Source organism: Cherax quadricarinatus, chromosome 88 (assembly GCF_038502225.1).
Source record: "Cherax quadricarinatus isolate ZL_2023a chromosome 88, ASM3850222v1, whole genome shotgun sequence".
Classification (NCBI taxonomy): Eukaryota; Metazoa; Arthropoda; class Malacostraca; order Decapoda; family Parastacidae; genus Cherax; species Cherax quadricarinatus.
In genome coordinates, this window is record NC_091379.1 from 1,341,554 (window position 1) to 1,362,185 (window position 20,632).

At 42.2% G+C, this 20,632-nt stretch overlaps 1 protein-coding gene across 2 annotated transcripts in view; it reads left to right on the forward strand.

Moving 5' to 3' along the window:
* The first annotated feature begins 3,856 nt into the window (after nucleotides 1–3,856).
* The window catches only part of LOC128698576 (uncharacterized), a 127,735-nt gene continuing 110,959 nt past the window's right edge, over nucleotides 3,857–20,632 (forward strand). For both annotated transcript variants that reach the window (XM_070103820.1, XM_070103824.1), the window contains exon 1: nucleotides 3,857–3,978. The gene's annotated coding sequence lies outside the window, so the exon portion shown is untranslated. The remainder of the gene's footprint in view (nucleotides 3,979–20,632) is intronic.

Below are 20,632 nucleotides of genomic sequence, written 5' to 3' on the forward strand. Positions count from 1 at the left end.
TAATGTTTTATCTCCGTTATGCGCGCCGTGAAGGTTCTCTGTACATTTTCTAGGTCGGCAATTTCACCTGCCTTGAAAGGTGCTGTTAGAGTGCAGCAATATTCCAGCCTAGATAGAACAAGTGACCTGAAGAGTGTCATCATGGGCTTGGCCTCCCTAGTTTTGAAGGTTCTCATTATCCATCCTGTCATTTTTCTAGCAGATGCGATTGATACAATGTTATGGTCCTTGAAGGTGAGATCCTCCGACATGATCACTCCCAGGTCTTTGACGTTGGTGTTTCGCTCTATTTTGTGGCCAGAATTTGTTTTGTACTCTGATGAAGATTTAATTTCCTCATGTTTACCATATCTGAGTAATTGAAATTTCTCATCGTTGAACTTCATATTGTTTTCTGCAGCCCACTGAAAGATTTGGTTGATGTCCGCCTGGAGCCTTGCAGTGTCTGCAATGGAAGACACTGTCATGCAGATTCGGGTGTCATCTGCAAAGGAAGACACGGTGCTGTGGCTGACATCCTTGTCTATGTCGGATATGAGGATGAGGAACAAGATGGGAGCGAGTACTGTGCCTTGTGGAACAGAGCTTTTCACCGTAGCTGCCTCGGACTTTACTCTGTTGATATATCATACAAAATACTAAAGTGGAAGGGATTGGAGCTGTGACTTGACCCCTGCAACCACAACTAGGTGAGTACAGGGGCAGGCTGTTTGAGAGGCGGGAAACAGGTACACAGGAACACAGCTGAAGGCACAGAAGTGCCACAGAGATGTCAGGAAGTATATTTTCAGCCTAAGAGTGGTCACTCCTAGCCCATGAGGTTAGGAGTGAATCTGGCAATTGGCAAATTGAGTAGGGCCAGGAGCTAGGAATTGACCCCTGACACCATATATAGGTAAGTATATTTATATATATAATCATATGCATGCATAAAATTGTATAAATTCTAGTAGCGACCAGTGAAGAGGCGGGGACAGGAGCTATGACTCGACCCCTGCAACCACACTTAGGTGAGTGCGTATATTCATACGTATATGCATACAACACAAAATACATACACATGTATACGTATACATACGTAAGTGTGCATAAATACATGTATACCTATCCACAAACATTAATATACACCAGGAGCTGTGACTCGACCCTTGCAACCACACTTGGGTGAGTACACACATACATTCACATACACAATTTTATATTTTGCTGCATAAGAGTTCATTATCTTCCTGCACTATTTCTGCATTGTGGTAGAGGAGGCTGAGTTTATAAGAACGAGGAAATACCCCATTTTGGATATTAACATAGAACTGGACTTGTATAATACCTGTACAGGATCACAGAACTGAAATACCTCCATTATCTATTATCTTTGTACATGAATGGTATATAATACACAAGAATTAGACATGTGCAACATATGGGTATCTTTATTAGTAAAGATACGCAGATGTTGCACAGGTGTCTAATGATTCTACAAGTACATGTACATGTACATGTACAGTCCAGGTAAACTCCAGGTACAAGGTATTGGTCCAGCTGACATCAATGATATACTAAATAGAAAGTCCCTTATTATGCTGAGCATTTCCCGCAAATTAGGTCAGTTTTGTCCCCAGGATGGACCCACACCAGTCCACTAACACCCAGGTATCTATTTTGCTAATGGGTGAACACTGGACAGCAGATATCTAAAGGAAACACATCCTAATGTTTTCCAGCAGTACCTGTGTTATTTATTCTCTCAGTTATATAGTGAGGCTGGGGAAGGTATTGATGCTTAACTCGCCCACCTCCATTCTTCTTGAAAGTCTACACTGTACTTACAAGTTTTCTTTATTTTGGCTTTGAGTGTTGCGTCCAAGATTACTAATATAATCACGTAATATAATCACTTAAACGTTTCTACTGTTCATTAACCCTGAGGGTTAGTGACCTAGGGTAACCAAGAAAGCCAAGCAGTGTTGGCTTATTTGGTATCCCCGTACAAGAGGGAGGAGGGTATGCCTATTTCTTGGGAAGTGTTTGGGATTGAGAAAGACATGCCTAGTATGGGCCAATAGGCCTGAATCTCCACGACTATGGCGCTCTTCGCACCTACTCCTAGGTTGAGGGACTGATTACCTCATCTTCTGTACATAGTTCTACTGTCTTCAAGTTATGTCCTAGAATTTGTATTGATAAAGCCACTGGATGGCGAAACGTCTACAATAAGGATACCCAGATGTTGCACATGTGTCTTAATCTCATCAGGCCTGCTGTAGGTTCCTCCTTTCTTAGGTTCTTGTAATGAGGCCCTGCCTAGTGTTGGCCAGTAGGCCTAATGCAGTGTTCTTTCTTATAATGAGCCTCGTGTAGGTTGACCTGATCCACCAGTGACAACTTAGGTAACATAATGTTCCTCCATGCCTATATATAGCCATGATTTCCTCTCCCTTGTATCTGCTGGTGAGGACATCACAAGGTCGAAATACGCAGTTAACTTTCCTGTTCCTGTTTACATGTTGGTACCTAGCCCATACTCGGCAGGTCTAACTCACATTCACCCAACAGCTACTCATATACCTGTCTAACTTAGTTTTAAAGGTACCCAGGGTTCTCGGTTCAGTTACACAACTTTTAAGTTTGTTTCTCTCATCTGCAACCCTGTTAGGGCTTAGGTTAGGTAAGATTTGTTAGGAAATAGGACAAGTGTTTCCTGACGTGGGTCTTAGACAATGTCTCACCATTGGAGGTTTTGGTCATCTGACGGAGGCCTTCTACTGGCTTACCCCTCTACCCCTTTAAAAATTAAGGTTATAAATTGCTGTCAGGGCCCGGGCAGTTTCCCGGCTGGCCAGAGACTTAATTAATTCCGGCCATGGGAGCAACGACAGGACGAGGAGAAATAAGAGAAGTAAATAAGGACTTGGAGAGGCAAGAGAGGATGGTAAAAACTGAGTAAGCTGCAACAGGTGGGGAAGCATATCCTGCTGAGGACCACGTATATTGGTGGGTGGTGGGTGGTGGGGTAGAGATGCGGGTGTTGGTGGGATAATTAAGTTTATTCAGGCACAAGTACACCAAAATACAATTATCATACATAGTGTAAATTACCTAGGATAACCCAAAAGAGTCACATAAAGTGACAAGGACAGGGATGTGGGTGTTTGTGGGATTTCTCATGTTGACAGGCAGTGAAGGGAAACGTGATGGGTAGGAGAGAATTTAGAGATGGAGGGAAGAGAAGAGAGAGAATGGAATGAAAGGAAAATAAAAAAAAAAACTTGGACTCTACGTAGGCTATATGCTGAGGCCTCCATATTTGTACTGATTAAGAACTGTCTGATATTATCTAGTTGGTCGAGAGAATATGTGAGCAGAAGGCTCTGACGAGGGCGAGAGAGGCTAATGAAGGTGAGGGAGACTGACGAGGGTGAGAGAGACTCTGACGAGGGTGAGAGAGGCTAATGAAGGTGAGGGAGACTCTGACGAGGGTGAGAGAGACTGACGAGGGTGAGAGAGGCTAATGAAGGCGAGGGAGACTCTGACGAGGGTGAGGGAGATTGACGAGGGTGAGGGAGACTCTGACGAGGGTGAGGGAGATTGACGAGGGTGAGGGAGACTCTGACGAGGGTGAGGGAGATTGACGAGGGTGAGGGAGACTCTGACGAGGGTGAGGGAGACTGACGAGGGTGAGGGAGACTCTGACGAGGGTGAGGGAGACTCTGACGAGGGCGAGAGAGGCTAATGAAGGCGAGGGAGACTGACGAGGGTGAGGGTGAGTGACGAGGGTGAGAGAGGCTAATGAAGGTGAGGGAGAGTGACGAGGGTGAGGGAGAGTGACGAGGGTGAGAGAGGCTAATGATGAGGGTGAGAAAACCCACCACCATCCCGGACAGTCATGGCGTTGAAGGTCGCCTGAGGCACCATCACTCCCGTCAGTGCTTTATTTTTCCCCTCCATGACGTCAGTCCTTCACCCATACCCACAAACACGGTCAGTACATTACAAGATGTTACTACTAGACTAAAGCTAGGCTATAAGTATGTGGCAGTATGATTTGTATGGAGATATAAATGCCAAAATACAAGTGTGTTGACAGAGTCATACACTGGGACAGTACATCTTAGTGTCCAAATATCCAGCTTTTTAGAGCCACCTTCATGTAAACCTTACAGGAATAGAACAAAAGTAAGTTTATTCAGGTATACACAAATAGTTACACATATTATCATACACAGCCTATGTGTAGAGAACCTAGGATAACCCAAAACACTCAGTGACTTATTCCCATTAGTGTCCTTTGTTTATTTCTATCGGGGTCCTCTTTGTTAATGATAATGTATCTGAAATCTTGTGGTTGTATCAACATTTTGCGTCAACTACATAAACAAACTGTCTACTTTACAAAAACACGTAAGCCAACACTAGGACATATTTATCCAAAAAAAAAAAAATCGGTCCTGGGACCTTCATTATTTCTGACAGGTTTATGTTGGTCTACCAGGACGAGTCCTGGTCCAGGTCTTCTCCATGCAGGGGTTAAAAAGAGTATATGTAAGCGGAGAGTGAGGTTTGAATATGACATATGGTGACCTGAAGAATGACATATTGGGATGGGGACAGCTAGGTATAATAAAAAAAATTTTTAGTGGCGATATTTTTTTTTAGATTGTATTCCGTATTGTACTGGGTACAACAACAACAACTAGAGGAAGTAAATTCTAAAATACACAATGATTAGCATTCCTTTCTAGTGGTATAACAATGCTCAGTGGGGTCTGACAGTGGCCCATTGTGGCTTTTATTATTGTTTTTCTATGCTATTACTTATACGATGATCTGTGGGTGTATAATAAACTAGCCACTTAGGCGACACAACAAACCTGTAGATAGATTATGTCAAAACTGGATGCAGGTACAGGTAGACTGATGGTGATTTATATAGAAATGCGTCTATGTTGATTGTTCACTCCAGCAGCTGTGAGTTTTCTGAGCGGAGTGCACAGAGGCACTGGAACTATCATAATATAGTTTCACTGATAAATGGAAATTGTTAATCTCACCATTGCACCATGGAACTATTAAAGAAAAGAGGTTGGAAATGTGAATCCATACAATTAGCTACTACTGCTGCTATTACTACTACTACTACTACTACTACTACTACTACTACTACTACTACTACTACTGCTATGCTACTGCTACTACTACTAATAAAATAATAAATAATTATGATTAGGTATTACTATTACTACTACTACTCTCACCAGTTGCCTATCCTAACCAGTGTTTGCTCTCTCTCTCTCTCTCTCTCTCTCTCTCTCTCTCTCTCTCTGAGACTCCCTCCCTCCCCCCTCTGTCGTAACTTGAAAAACCTGTTCCGGTTTAGTTTTCCTCATACGAGGAAAAAAAAACTGGTTTATTACTTGACTCGAGGCTGAGACAAGGATGCTTGGCTCTCCTGTTATTGATGGAGGAGGAACTTGTTCTTCAGGAGAACAGGTTTGTTCTCCGCAGCAGCAGCGTGTGTTCTCTCAGTTTGTTATTGGCCGATGAATAACAAGCTTTTGTTCTCGTTATGTTTTTTCTTGCTGTTTATTCGGGTGTTTTTCAGTCTGTGTTCTTCGTGTTCAGTTCGTGTGTTCTTCGTGTTCAGTTCGTGTGTTCTTCGTGTTCAGTCAGCGTGTTCTTCGTGTTTGTTCAGTCTATGTGCTCGTTGTGTTTGTTCAATGTTTTTCGTGTTTGTTCTCTGTTCTTGTTCATGGTCAGTTCTTTTCAGTATCTGGTAATAATAATAATAATAATAATAATAATAATAATAATAATAATAATAATAATAATAATAATAATAATAATGAAAATAATAATAATAATAACAATAATAATAATAATATACTTATAATAAAATATAATAATAATAATAATAGTAATAATAATATTGATAATAATAATGATAATAATATAATAATTATAAAATAATATATAATGAAATAATAATAATAATAAGTTCTGTGTACCACCATCACCAGTGCACGATACAGTATCCTGATGTGCCAAACCCGTGTGGGTCATTCAGTTCTGAAGATTAATTTATAATTCACTATTAATGTGAAGTAGTGGCCGCGTTCAGCAAATTGCTTCACCCAGGCGCGTTCAACCGATCCCTTTACCTAGATTCGTTCCATAAGAGATTTCAATTAGCTTTGTTCAGTTTTGTGTATTTCTGGCACGAGAGTGAGTCTCCGGTTACCAAGGTCACGGAGAAGCATGACATGCGCGTCCAAAGGCATCCGCATGGGTACAACACAAAAAAAAATAAAAAAAAATGTTCGCGCCAAAGAAAAAATAATATGTTGGCGGGAATAATTCAACAAATGGCGGGAAACTAACACAAAACACTGGCTATATATGGATATGGGATTATTACCTGTAACCAACTCGTATCCGCATCGAAATATAGCGTGAAAAAAAAGAGCCCCGGGGCGCGGATATGTGGCCAGATAAGGGAGATATACCTCCTTATAGCGTTCGATCTGGGGAATATTTTGGCGCCAGAGACCTGCAGCAAAGACGCGGATAAATATGTAAACAAACAAAAGCGCGCGCAAAGAGGTCGTGATTATAAAACTAAAATTATATATATATATATATATATATATATATATATATATATATATATATATATATATATATATATATATATATATATATATATATATATATATACGCGAAGTTGCACAGGTTGAAAAATATGGTGATATTGTGTTTTACAATGATGTTTTGCATGTACGAGCCCCGGGTTATGCCATGTATGTCTGGAATTTATCTGCATACCTGGAGTTTACCTGGAGAGAGTTCCGGGGGTCAACGCCCCCGCGGCCCGGTCTGAGACCAGGCCTCCTGGTGGATCAGAGCCTGATCAACCAGGCTGTTGCTGCTGGCTGCACGCAAACCAACATACGAGCCACAGCCCGGCTGATCCGGAACTGACTTTAGGTGCTTGTCCAGTGCCAGCTTGAAGACTGCCAGGGGTCTGTTGGTAATCCCCCTTATGTGTGCTGGGAGGCAGTTGAACAGTCTCGGGCCCCTGACACTTATTGTATGGTCTCTTAACGTGCTAGTGACACCCCTGCTTTTCATTGGGGGGATGGTGCATCGTCTGCCAAGCCTTTTGCTTTCGTAGTGGGTGATTTTCGTGTGCAAGTTCGGTACTAGTCCCTCTAGGATTTTCCAGGTGTATATAATCATGTATCTCTCCCTCCTGCGTTCCAGGGAATACAGGTTTAGGAACCTCAAGCGCTCCCAATAATTGAGGTGTTTTATCTCCGTTATGCGCGCCGTGAAAGTTCTCTGTACATTTTCTAGGTCGGCAATTTCACCTGCCTTGAAAGGTGCTGTTAGTGTGCAGCAATATTCCAGCCTAGATAGAACAAGTGACCTGAAGAGTGTCATCATGGGCTTGGCCTCCCTAGTTTTGAAGGTTCTCATTATCCATCCTGTCATTTTTCTAGCAGATGCGATTGATACAATGTTATGGTCCTTGAAGGTGAGATCCTCCGACATGATCACTCCCAGGTCTTTGACGTTGGTGTTTCGCTCTATTTTGTGGCCAGAATTTGTTTTGTACTCTGATGAAGATTTAATTTCCTCATGTTTACCATATCTGAGTAATTGAAATTTCTCATCGTTGAACTTCATATTGTTTTCTGCAGCCCACTGAAAGATTTGGTTGATGTCTGCCTGGAGCTTTGCAGTGTCTGCAATGGAAGACACTGTCATGCAGATTCGGGTGTCATCTGCAAAGGAAGACACGGTGCTGTGGCTGACATCCTTGTCTATGTCGGATATAAGGATGAGGAACAAGATGGGAGCGAGTACTGTGCCTTGTGGAACAGAGCCAGCAGATGGCGGAAGACTTGCAATAGATGGCAGGGAATCTTGCAACAAATGGCGGGGAAACTCGCAACAAATGGCTGAGAACTTGCAACAGACGGCGGGAAATATAAATGTCAATAAAAGAAAAAGGACACAAAACGTCTCATTGTACAGAGGTGACGATCATTTGCCTTTATCAACACGTGGTCTTTCAGCGATGTAGTGGAGGCAGGAACTATACATAGTTTAAAGACGAGGTATGATAAAGCTCATGGAGCAGAGGGAGAGAGGACCTAGTAGCGGTCGGTGAAGAGGCGGGGCCAGGAGCTGAGTCTCGACCCCTGCAGCCACAATTAGGTGAGTACAATTAGGACATACGACATATAATACCTACCTTTATGCATGTGTACATGTGTATACTTAATGAGGTGTGCACGTCCTCAGGTACTGGTAAACACGTACACATCACTGTGACATCATCTTGACAAAAACATTCAAGGACACAACTTGTCTCAACAACTAAAAATTAAGAGAAATTTCTTGATTATTCCGGTACTTTCCAGGAGGCGAGTGTATTTGTTGACTGCCAGAGGCGGTCCTTGAAGGCTCTTGATACCAGGAAGCTGAGCATCTCTCTCCTTCCTCACAGCAATCAGCAATCACTATAACACACTAAACAATCACTACAACACACTAAACAATCACTACAACACACTAAACAATCACTACAACACACTAAACAATCACTACAACACACTAAACAATCACTACAACACACGCAACAGTCACTACAACACACGTAACAATCGTTACAACACGTAACAATCACTATAACATATGCAACAATCACTACAACACACGTAACAATCACTACAACACACACAAGTCACTACAACACATGTAACAATCACTACAACACACACAAGTCACTACAACACATGTAGCAATCACTACAACACACGTAACAATCACTACAACACACACAAGTCACTACAACACACGTAACAATCACTACAACACACACAAGTCACTACAACACATGTAGCAATCACTACAACACACGTAACAATCACTACAACACACACAAGTCACTACAACACATGTAGCAATCACTACAACACACGTAACAATCACTACAACACACGTAACAATCACTACAACACACGTAACAATCACTACAACATATGCAAGAATCACTACAACACACGTAACAATCACTACAACACACGCAACAATCACTACAACACACGTAACAATCACTAAACACACGTAACAATCACTACAACATATGCAAGAATCACTACAACACACGTAACAATCACTACAACACACGCAACAATCACTACAACACACGTAACAATCACTAAACACACGTACCAATCACTACAACATATGCAAGAATCACTACAACACACGTAACAATCACTACAACACACGTAACAATCACTACAACACACGTAACAATCACTAAACACACGTAATCACTACAACACACGTAACAATCACTACAACACACACAAGTCACTACAACACACGTAACAATCACTACAACACACGCAACAATCACTACAACACACGTAACAATCACTACAACACACGTAACAATCACTACAACACACGTAATAATCACTACAACACATGTAACAATCACTACAACACACGTAACAATCACTACAACACACGTAACAATCACTACAACACACGTAACAATCACTACAACACACGTAACAATCACTACAACACATGTAACAATCACTACAACACATGTAACAATCACTACAACACACGTAACAATCACTACAACACACGTAACAATCACTACAACACACGTAACAATCACTACAACACACGTAACAATCACTACAACACACGTAACAATCACTACAACACACGTAACAATCACTACAACACATGTAACAATCACTACAACACATGTAACAATCACTAAACACACGTAACAATCACTACAACACACGTAACAATCACTACAACACATGTAACAATCACTAAACACACGTAACAATCACTACAACACACGTAACAATCACTACAACACACGTAACAATCACTACAACACACGTAACAATCACTACAACACACGTAACAATCACTACAACACACGTAACAATCACTACAACACACGTAACAATCACTACAACACACGTAACAATCACTACAACACACGTAACAATCACTACAACACATGTAACAATCACTACAACACATGTAACAATCACTAAACACACGTAACAATCACTACAACACACGTAACAATCACTACAACACATGTAACAATCACTAAACACACGTAACAATCACTACAACACACGTAACAATCACTACAACACACGTAACAATCACTACAACACACGTAACAATCACTACAACACACGTAACAATCACTACAACACACGTAACAATCACTACAACACACGTAACAATCACTACAACACACGTAACAATCACTACAACACACGTAACAATCACTACAACACATGTAACAATCACTACAACACACGTAACAATCACTACAACACACGTAACAATCACTACAACACACGTAACAATCACTACAACACACGTAACAATCACTACAACACACGTAGCAATCACTACAACACACGTAACAATCACTACAGCCATCATAACAATCACAACAATTAGTTTACGTGAAATGTCCTGGAGCGCTGTTATACAGACAATTAGGGTTGTCACACCACTGTATAGAATGGGATTATGGACTTCCGCTGCTCAGAGATCAGAGGTTAAGCCACTCTTGACCACAAGTAAGACTTGTTTGTTTGTTTGTTTGTCACTGTTTCTGTATCGATTTTGTCACACACGCACAAACACGCGCACGCACCACTCATGCATGCGTGCGTGCGTGCATATACAATAAGCCTAGTGTCTAATCGACATGTGCCTAGGACTAAATGGTAACTAATACGATTTTTTCTTTTATTGTAAACCAGGCTAAACAAACAGCCATATGAACTATAAACGTCACAATACCGAGGTTGGAACAATTCACAACTAACCCACAACGTCACAATACCGTGGTTGGAACAATCCACAACGAAACCTTCCCTATGAGGATAGACTAAGGGCCCTGAATCTGCACTCTCTAGAAAGACGTAGAATTAGGGGGGATATGATTGAGGTGTATAAATGGAAGACAGGAATAAATAAAGGGGATGTAAATAGTGTGCTGAAAATATCTAGCCTAGACAGGACTCGCAGCAATGGTTTTAAGTTGGAAAAATTCAGATTCAGGAAGGATATAGGAAAGTACTGGTTTGGTAATAGAGTTGTGGATGAGTGGAACAAACTCCCAAGTACAGTTATAGAGGCCAGAACGTTGTGTTGCTTTAAAAATAGGTTGGATAAATACATGAGTGGATGTGGGTGGGTGTGAGTTGGACCTGATAGCTTGTGCTACCAGGTCGGTTGCCGTGTTCTTCCCTTAAGTCAATGTGACCTGACCTGACTAGGTTGGGTGCATTGGCATAAGCCGGTACGAGGCTTGGACCTGCCTCGCATGGGCCAATAGGCCTGCTGCAGTGTTCCTTAGTTCTTATGTTCTTAACCCACAACGTCACAATACCGAGGTTGGAACAATCTACAACTAACCCACAACGTCACAATACCGAGGTTGGAACAATCCACAACTAACCCACACCGTCACAATACCGTGGTTGGAACAATCCACAACTAACCCACAACGTCACAATACCGAGGTTGGAACAATCCACAACTAACCCACACCGTCACAATACCGTGGTTGGAACAATCCACAACTAACCCACAACGTCACAATACCGAGGTTGGAACAATCCACAACTAACCCACAACGTCACAATACCGAGGTTGGAACAATCCACAACTAACCCACAACGTCACAATACCGTGGTTGGAACAATCCACAACTAACCCACAACGTCACAATACCGAGGTTGGAACAATCCACAACTAAACCACACCGTCACAATACCGTGGTTGGAACAATCCACAAGTAACCCACACCGTCACAATACCGTGGTTGGAACAATCCACAACTAACCCACAACGTCACAATACCGAGGTTAGAACAATCCACAACTAACCCACACCGTCACAATACCGAGGTTGGAACAATCCACAACTAACCCACAACGTCACAATACCGAGGTTGGAACAATCCACAACTAACCCACAACGTCACAATACCGAGGTTGGAACAATCCACAACTAACCCACACCGTCACAATACCGTGGTTGGCACAATCCACAACTAACCCACAACGTCACAATACCATGGTTGGAACAATCCACAACTAACCCACAACGTCACAATACCGTGGCTGGAACAATCCACAACTAACCCACAACGTCACAATGCCGTGGTTGGAACAATCCACAACTAACCCACAACGTCACAATACCGAGGTTGGAACAATCCACAACTAACCCACAACGTCACAATACCGAGGCTGGAACAATCCACAACTAACCCACAGTCACAATACCGTGGTTGGAACAATCCATAACTAACCCACAACGTCACAATACCGAGGCTGGAACAATCCACAACTAACCCACACCGTCACAATACCGTGGTTGGAACAATCCATAACTAACCCACAACGTCACAATACCGAGGTTGGAACAATCCACAACTAACCCACAACGTCACAATACCGAGGTTGGAACAATCCACAACTAACCCACACCGTCACAATACCGAGGTTGGAACAATCCACAACTAACCCACACCGTCACAATACCGAGGCTGGAACAATCCACAACTAACCCACAGTCACAATACCGTGGTTGGAACAATCCATAACTAACCCACAACGTCACAATACCGAGGCTGGAACAATCCACAACTAACCCACACCGTCACAATACCGTGGTTGGAACAATCCATAACTAACCCACAACGTCACAATACCGAGGTTGGAACAATCCACAACTAACCCACGTCACAATACCGTGGTTGGAACAATCCACAACTAATCCACAACGTCACAATACCGTGGTTGGAACAATCCACAACTAACCCACAACGTCACAGTACCGAGGTTGGAACAATCCACAACTAACCCACAACGTCACAATACCGAGGTTGGAACAATCCACAACTAACCCACAACGTCACAATACCGTGGTTGGATCAATCCACAACTAACCCACAACGTCACAATACCGTGGTTGGAACAATCCACAACTAACCCACAACATCACAACACCGAGGTTGGAACAATCCACAACTAACCCACAACGTCACAATACCGAGTTTGGAACAATCCACAACTAACCCACAACGCCACAATACCGAGGTTGGAACAATCCACAACTAACCCACACCGTCACAATACCGAGGTTGGAACAATCCACAACTAACCCACAACATCACAATACCGAGGTTGGAACAATCCACAACTAACCCACAACGTCACAATACCGTGGTTGGAACAATCCATAACTAACCCACAACGTCACAATACCGAGGTTGGAACAATCCACAACTAACCCACAACGTCACAATACCGAGGTTGGAACAATCCACAACTAACCCACAACGTCACAATACCGAGGTTGGAACAATCCACAACTAACCCACAACGTCACAATACCGTGGTTAGAACAATCCACAACTAACCCACACCGTCACAATACCGTGGTTGGAACAATCCACAACTAACCCACAACATCACAATACCGAGGTTGGAACAATCCACAACTAACCCACAACGCCACAATACCGAGGTTGGAACAATCCACAACTAACCCACAACGTCACAATACCGAGGTTGGAACAATCCACAACTAACCCACAACATCACAATACCGAAGTTGGAACAATCCACAACTAACCCACAACGTCACAATACCGAGGTTGGAACAATCCACAACTAACCCACACCGTCACAATACCGTGGTTGGAACAATCCACAACTAACCCACAACGTCATAATACCGAGGTTGGAACAATCCACAACTAACCCACAACGTCACAATACCGAGGTTGGAACAATCCACAACTAACCCACAACGTCACAATACCGTGGTTGGAACAATCCACAACTAACCCACAACGTCACAATACCGAGGTTGGAACAATCCACAACTAACCCACAACGTCACAATACCGAGGTTGGAACAATCCACAACTAACCCACACCGTCACAATACCGTGGTTGGAACAATCCACAACTAACCCACAACGTCACAATACCGTGGTTGGAACAATCCACAACTAACAACGTCACAATACCGGGACTGGAACAGTTCACACAAAGAGTAAATTTGAAACTACGTTTTGATCCCTCCCGGTTCAACTGTTCAACTGTTCAACTGCCTCCCAGCACACATAAGGGGGATTACCAATAGACCCCTGGCAGTCTTCAAGGTGGCACTGGACAAGCACCTAAAGTCGGTACCTGACCAACCGGGCTGTGGCTCGTACATTGGAATGCGTGCAGCCTGCAGTAACAGCCTGGTTGATCAGGCTCCGATCCACCAGGAGGCCTGGTCACAGACCGGGCCGCGGGAGCGTTGACCCCCGGAACTCTGCAGCAAAACTCCAGGTAATTGTCCAGGGCGGGTAGAAACGTCGCACAAATCTACCTCTCCAAGGTGCTGGTTACCTACTTGTGGCAGTGAAACAGAATCACGAGCCAGTAGAAACGAGCAGCAACAGTCCGCATTCATAATGTATACAGCGCCCCAGGGGTGTTGACTCGGGAGATGAGTGGATATAGTTAGCGTGTACTACTAACGAGGCATCTGGAGATAGAGTTACAACCTTGTTTCTCCTGGGTTTATAATAATAATCTTTATTTCCACTAGTACATGTACAAGGTACACAGGTCTAGCTGACATCAATGACATGCTACTGTATAGAAAGCCCCTTGTTATGCTGAGCATGTTAGGTCAATTTTGTCCTCAGGATGCGACTCACACCAGTTGGGTAACACCCAGGTGCCTGTTTTACTGTTAGGTGAACAGGGACAGCAGGTGTCTTAAGGAAATACGTCCTAATGTTTCCACCTGTACCGGGGATCAAACCAAGGACCTCATTGTGTGAGCTGAGTGCATTAGCAACCCAGCTACGGAGCTTGTGTCCGTGTATCAAGGAGACTCTAGTGGGTTTGGCGTTTAGTTTTAATTGTAATAAAATTGTGTATTAGGGGGCTGCCTCTGGTAGCCCCTGTCCCCGCGTCTCGTGGGGACAGGAGCTTGTAAAGGCAACGTTTACAGGAGATCTTTTATCAATTCATGTCTTGATGTTACTGTCCTTGAATATAATGTGGTAATTGTTATGTTCTAACTGGCTTAAATTACTTGTGTCTACACACCGTCATTACCCAAGATGATATTTCTATTGGGCACAAAGCTTTGCAAGTGTGACTTTGAAGTAGCTGGGTTATGATACCTTTGATGACTTCCAACAGTCTGGTGCTTGCCTGGTCAACCAGGCTGTTCTGTTGGTGGCCCGCTGCCCCATATATCCATTACAGCCTGGTTGATCTGGCATCTGGTGAAGATACCTGTCCAATTTCCTCTTGAAGATTTCTACACTTGTTCCAACAATGTTTCTGATATCTTCTGGTAAGATTTTGAATAATCTGGGACCACGAATGTTGACGCAGTGTTCCCTTATTGTGCTCACCGCACCCCTGCTTTTCGCTAGATATATCTTGCACTTCCTCCAGTATTTTTACTTCAGCATGATACAGTGTTCAGGGATGGGTGACATTTAGTAGTGCATGCAGAAATCTCATAGTTATACAATACATTTCGGTTGCTTTCTCAGCATATTTCAATATTTCGAATACTTGCTATGTCAGCTTAGTTCAAACACTGCCGGCCACAACGCCCGGACTCCCTTATACCCAGCGCAGGCGCTAGACAGGGTCGAGTCAGGGCGTACCTGGCAGTTAGAGATGTTACCCTGAGGCAGTAAGACATAGACTGCAGGCTGGGCTTCAGACACATATATCACTGTATAACAGCCGATAGTGTGTTGAAATCACCATCACTCCATCTAAGAAGAACCACCAACAGCTCAATTAATTGAGTTTAAAGCTTATCGACGACACGATGGTCATTAAGGATGCTCGTGACCGGTTCATCACCAGTCAAAAATACTGTATTACCTAAAAATAGGCATTACAGTAAACCTCTCAGTGTATATACACCTAGACACGGGCCTACCCAAGTGTACATGCTCTACTCTTATGAGTCTGAACTACAAGTGGGATTTCACAATGGTCCGGGGACCAAAATACTCTATGGTTTCCCCATCGGGTTTTCTTTGCTGGGGGAAAGTTGGATATCGAGATAGATATACTCCTCAGAATATTTAAAAATGGACGGCAAATGAACAATAAATTTATAAAAAAAAAAAGCATTACGACAACATGAAAATAATCTGCAGATCCCAAGGTAAACAACTCAATATACAAAAGTTGGAAAAAATATGAAGATCTTATTATTTACAATTTTTATTTTTAGTGTGGAGTTGGTTCTCCATCTGCATCTAAAACAGCATCATTTCGTCGAGGAACTGATTCATATATGGCATTTGAATAACATCCAGGGGAATTTTGAGTCATTTATCAAGCAAAACCTGTTGTAAGTCTTCCGACGACGACTGTGGAGGAAATAAGTTCCTGACCTGCTGTTCCAGATCTCACAGATGCTCGATAATATTTAGATCCAGCGATTGTGGGGGCCAATCCAAGTGTTCCTCTTCACTTTTATGTTCTTCATGCCAGTTTTGAACAACTCTAGCGGTGTGAAGTGGTGTATTATCGTCTTGGAAGACAGCGCCACCACTGGGAAACAGTGTTGGTATCGTGGGATGTACTTAAGTCACCCAAAATCGACAAATGTTTGGGAGTTAACCTTACCATGCAGTACCAGTGCTAGGCTAAGAAAATTCCACGATATTGCTGCCCAAATAATCACGTATCCAAATCCATGCTTCACGATTATAAGCTTCTATAGGCTGTCTCCGGACGTAAACTCGGCCCAACTTGGGAAAAGTGTAAAGGAAGATTAGGAGGACTACGTAACGTGCTTCCATTGGTCCATTGTCCAGTTCATCTGGTTATTACTGTATTTTTTGCGCTTTGCATTTAAGAATTGCACCCCCCATGATATCCAGCTGGTTTGCAAAATCTTGATTTAGATCTGCAGTTACTTTTGCAGCTATAGATTTATGCCATTTTGATACAATACGCTGTAATACTGGACGGTCCAGGTCACAGCTTGTTGCCTCCACTATTACTTTTGTTGGAGCTTCTCTCACCATCATTTTAAAATACAGACATGACCTTAGAGACAGTTGCACTTGAAACCTGGAACATTTCAGCAGTTATGGTGACCGATTCTCCAGCCATCCGCGCCCCAACAAGGCCTTTCATTCTTGTACCTACTTTATTCTGAAATGTATCAATAGATACGAATGTAAAGAACGACAAAAAGAAACCTGCAACACATTTAAATTAACTGTTGTTGTACTTTGTCGTTAAATAAAGTTCACATAGAATATATAATATAGGGTTGGTAGAAGAAGGTATTCAAACGCTCCGGGGAGAATCTCGAGTTTTTCCTGAAGTAAGTTTATTCTTTTCTCCGAGGATGAGGGTCCCCATTCCAGTTCCAGAGGTGGTACCTTCCTATATTATATATATATATATATATATATATATATATATATATATATATATATATATATATATATATATATATATATATATATATATATATATATATATATATATATATATATATATATATATATATATATATATATATATATGTCGTGCCGAATAGGCAGAAATTGCGATCTTGGCTTAAATAGCAACACTCATCTTGCCAAATAGGACAAGTGAAAATTTGTGTATGCAATAATTTCGCTAAAATCATTCTGAACCTGACTAAAAAAATATATTTCACTGGGTTTATTTAGTATTAAATTACTGTAAACAAATCTAAAACATATTTAGTTGGGTTAGGCTAAAATAAATTGTTCTTGTTATAATAAGGTTAGGTAAGTTTTCTAAGATTCTTTTGAAGCAAAATTAAAATTTTTTACATTAACATTAATGAAAAAATATATCTTTAAATGTATAAGAGAAAATTTCAGAAAGGACTTAATTTTAAATGAGTTCTTGCTAATTGACCAGTTTTACATATTCGGCACGATATATATATATATATATATATATATATATATATATATATATATATATATATATTATATATATATATATCCTGCATTAGAGACCGTGACCAGGTAAGAACAAATTAGGATGCATATCACGCCGGGTAGCAGTTAGGGTCCACCAGGGATCAGACAAGTGTCTCCCAGCTAGACACTAAGTACTGCTGCTCGGACGTAGAAAGCTTAGTGACGGTAAAATAGATAGGGTGAAGGAGATACGTTGTTGCTTGGGGGAGAAATATAAAAATGATCGCTGCTGATGCTAGTTTTATTGCTGATTCTGGTTTTGGTCACTTGACCTACTCACTGGAGCTTTTTCCCTGGTTTATCCGTCTACCCAGTAATAAACCAAGGTCTGTTCGGATTTAAACTTATATGGGTTATTAGGTAAATTGGTCAGCATTAAGTTAAATTCTAGGTTAGGTTAGGTTGGATTCCACGTTTTTTTTTTTTGTTGGTATTCATAAAAACTTATTTCTACCATAGGTCTCAGATATAACTATTTCCATTGCACAACTTATTGATTATTGCAGAATTTACATAAAATAATAACCTAAGGATCACGTTAGTTAGTTAAAGATTAGCCGGTATTCTCCCGGCCCGGGCCTTGTCCAAGTGGTGGCCCGGCCTTGGCTCCCTCTTTAGGGAGTGTCTGAGACCTAAGTCTCCCATGGGAGGAGGCACAAGTACCTCCTCATCTTTGGGACCAACTGTCCCCAGGCCTAGCCACAAGCTAGGCCTCTCTGGTCTGCCATCCCCGCCCCAAGGGGGCTAATGGGAATGACAGTCTTATGAGCTAAAGGCTCGGGCTCAGGCACCTACCCTACCCTAGAAGGGTTAGGCATGGTGTCGATGTAAGGATCACGTTATTAGACATGATGTATACATATTTCAGAGTCGTATACTCGTATGTATACTACACAAATATACACACTACTGAGAATGATGGAAGTGTTTCAGACAGTATTTAAAGAACAATGAAGCACTTGACAACATAGTATTAACCACAGTTTTAAAAGGGTAGAGTAGTAAGCCAGTGGAAGGCGTCGGTCAGATGACTAAAAGCTCCAGCCGTGGGTCTTCATATGACTAAGACCCGCATCAGGAAACACTTGGCCTGTTTCCTGACACATATTACCTAACCAAACATGTTTGACGATATTGTATACAGACATGGGGTACACAAACTAGCCACTACCGTCCACAGGATGGATATGGGGTACACAATAAACTAGCCACTACCTTCCACAGGATGGATATGAGGTACACAATAAACTAGCCACTACCTTCCACAAGATGGATATGGGGTACACAATAAACTAGCCTCTACCATCCACAGGATGGATATGAGATACAATAAACTAGCCACTACCTTCCACAGGATGGATATGGGGTACACAATAAACTAGCCACTACCTTCCACAGGATGGATATGGGGTACACAATAAACTAGCCACTACCTTCCACAGGATGGATATGGGGTACACAATAAACTAGCCACTACCTTCCACAGGATGGATATGGGGTACACAATAAACTAGCCACTACCTTCACAGGATGGATATGGGGTACACAATAAACTAGCCTCTACCTTCCACAGGATGGATATGGGGTACACAGTAAACTAGCCACTACCTTCCACAGGATGGATATGGGGTACACAGTAAACTAGCCACTACCTTCCACAGGATGGATATGAGATACACAATAAACTAGCCACTACCTTCCACAGGATGGATATGGGGTACACAATAAACTAGCCACTACCTTCCACAGGATGGATATGGGGTACACAATAAACTAGCCACTACCTTCCACAGGATGGATATGGGGTACACAATAAACTAGCCACTACCTTCCACAGGATGGATATGGGGTACACAATAAACTAGCCACTACCTTCCACAGGATGGATATGGGGTACACAGTAAACTAGCCACTACCTTCACAGGATGGATATGGGGTACACAATAAACTAGCCACTACCTTCACAGGATGGATATGGGGTACACAATAAACTAGCCACTACCTTCCACAGGATGGATATGGGGTACACAATAAACTAGCCACTACCTTCACAGGATGGATATGGGGTACACAATAAACTAGCCACTACCTTCCACAGGATGGATATGGGGTACACAATAAACTAGCCACTACCTTCACAGGATGGATATGGGGTACACAATAAACTAGCCACTACCTTCCACAGGATGGATATGGGGTACACAGTAAACTAGCCACTACCTTCACAGGATGGATATGGGGTACACAATAAACTAGCCACTACCTTCACAGGATGGATATGGGGTACACAGTAAACTAGCCACTACCTTCCACAGGATGGATATGGGGTACACAATAAACTAGCCACTACCTTCCACAGGATGGATATGGGGTACACAATAAACTAGCCACTACCTTCCACAGGATGGATATGGGGTACACAATAAACTAGCCACTACCTTCCACAGGATGGATATGGGGTACACAATAAACTAGCCACTACCTTCACAGGATGGATATGGGGTACACAATAAACTAGCCACTACC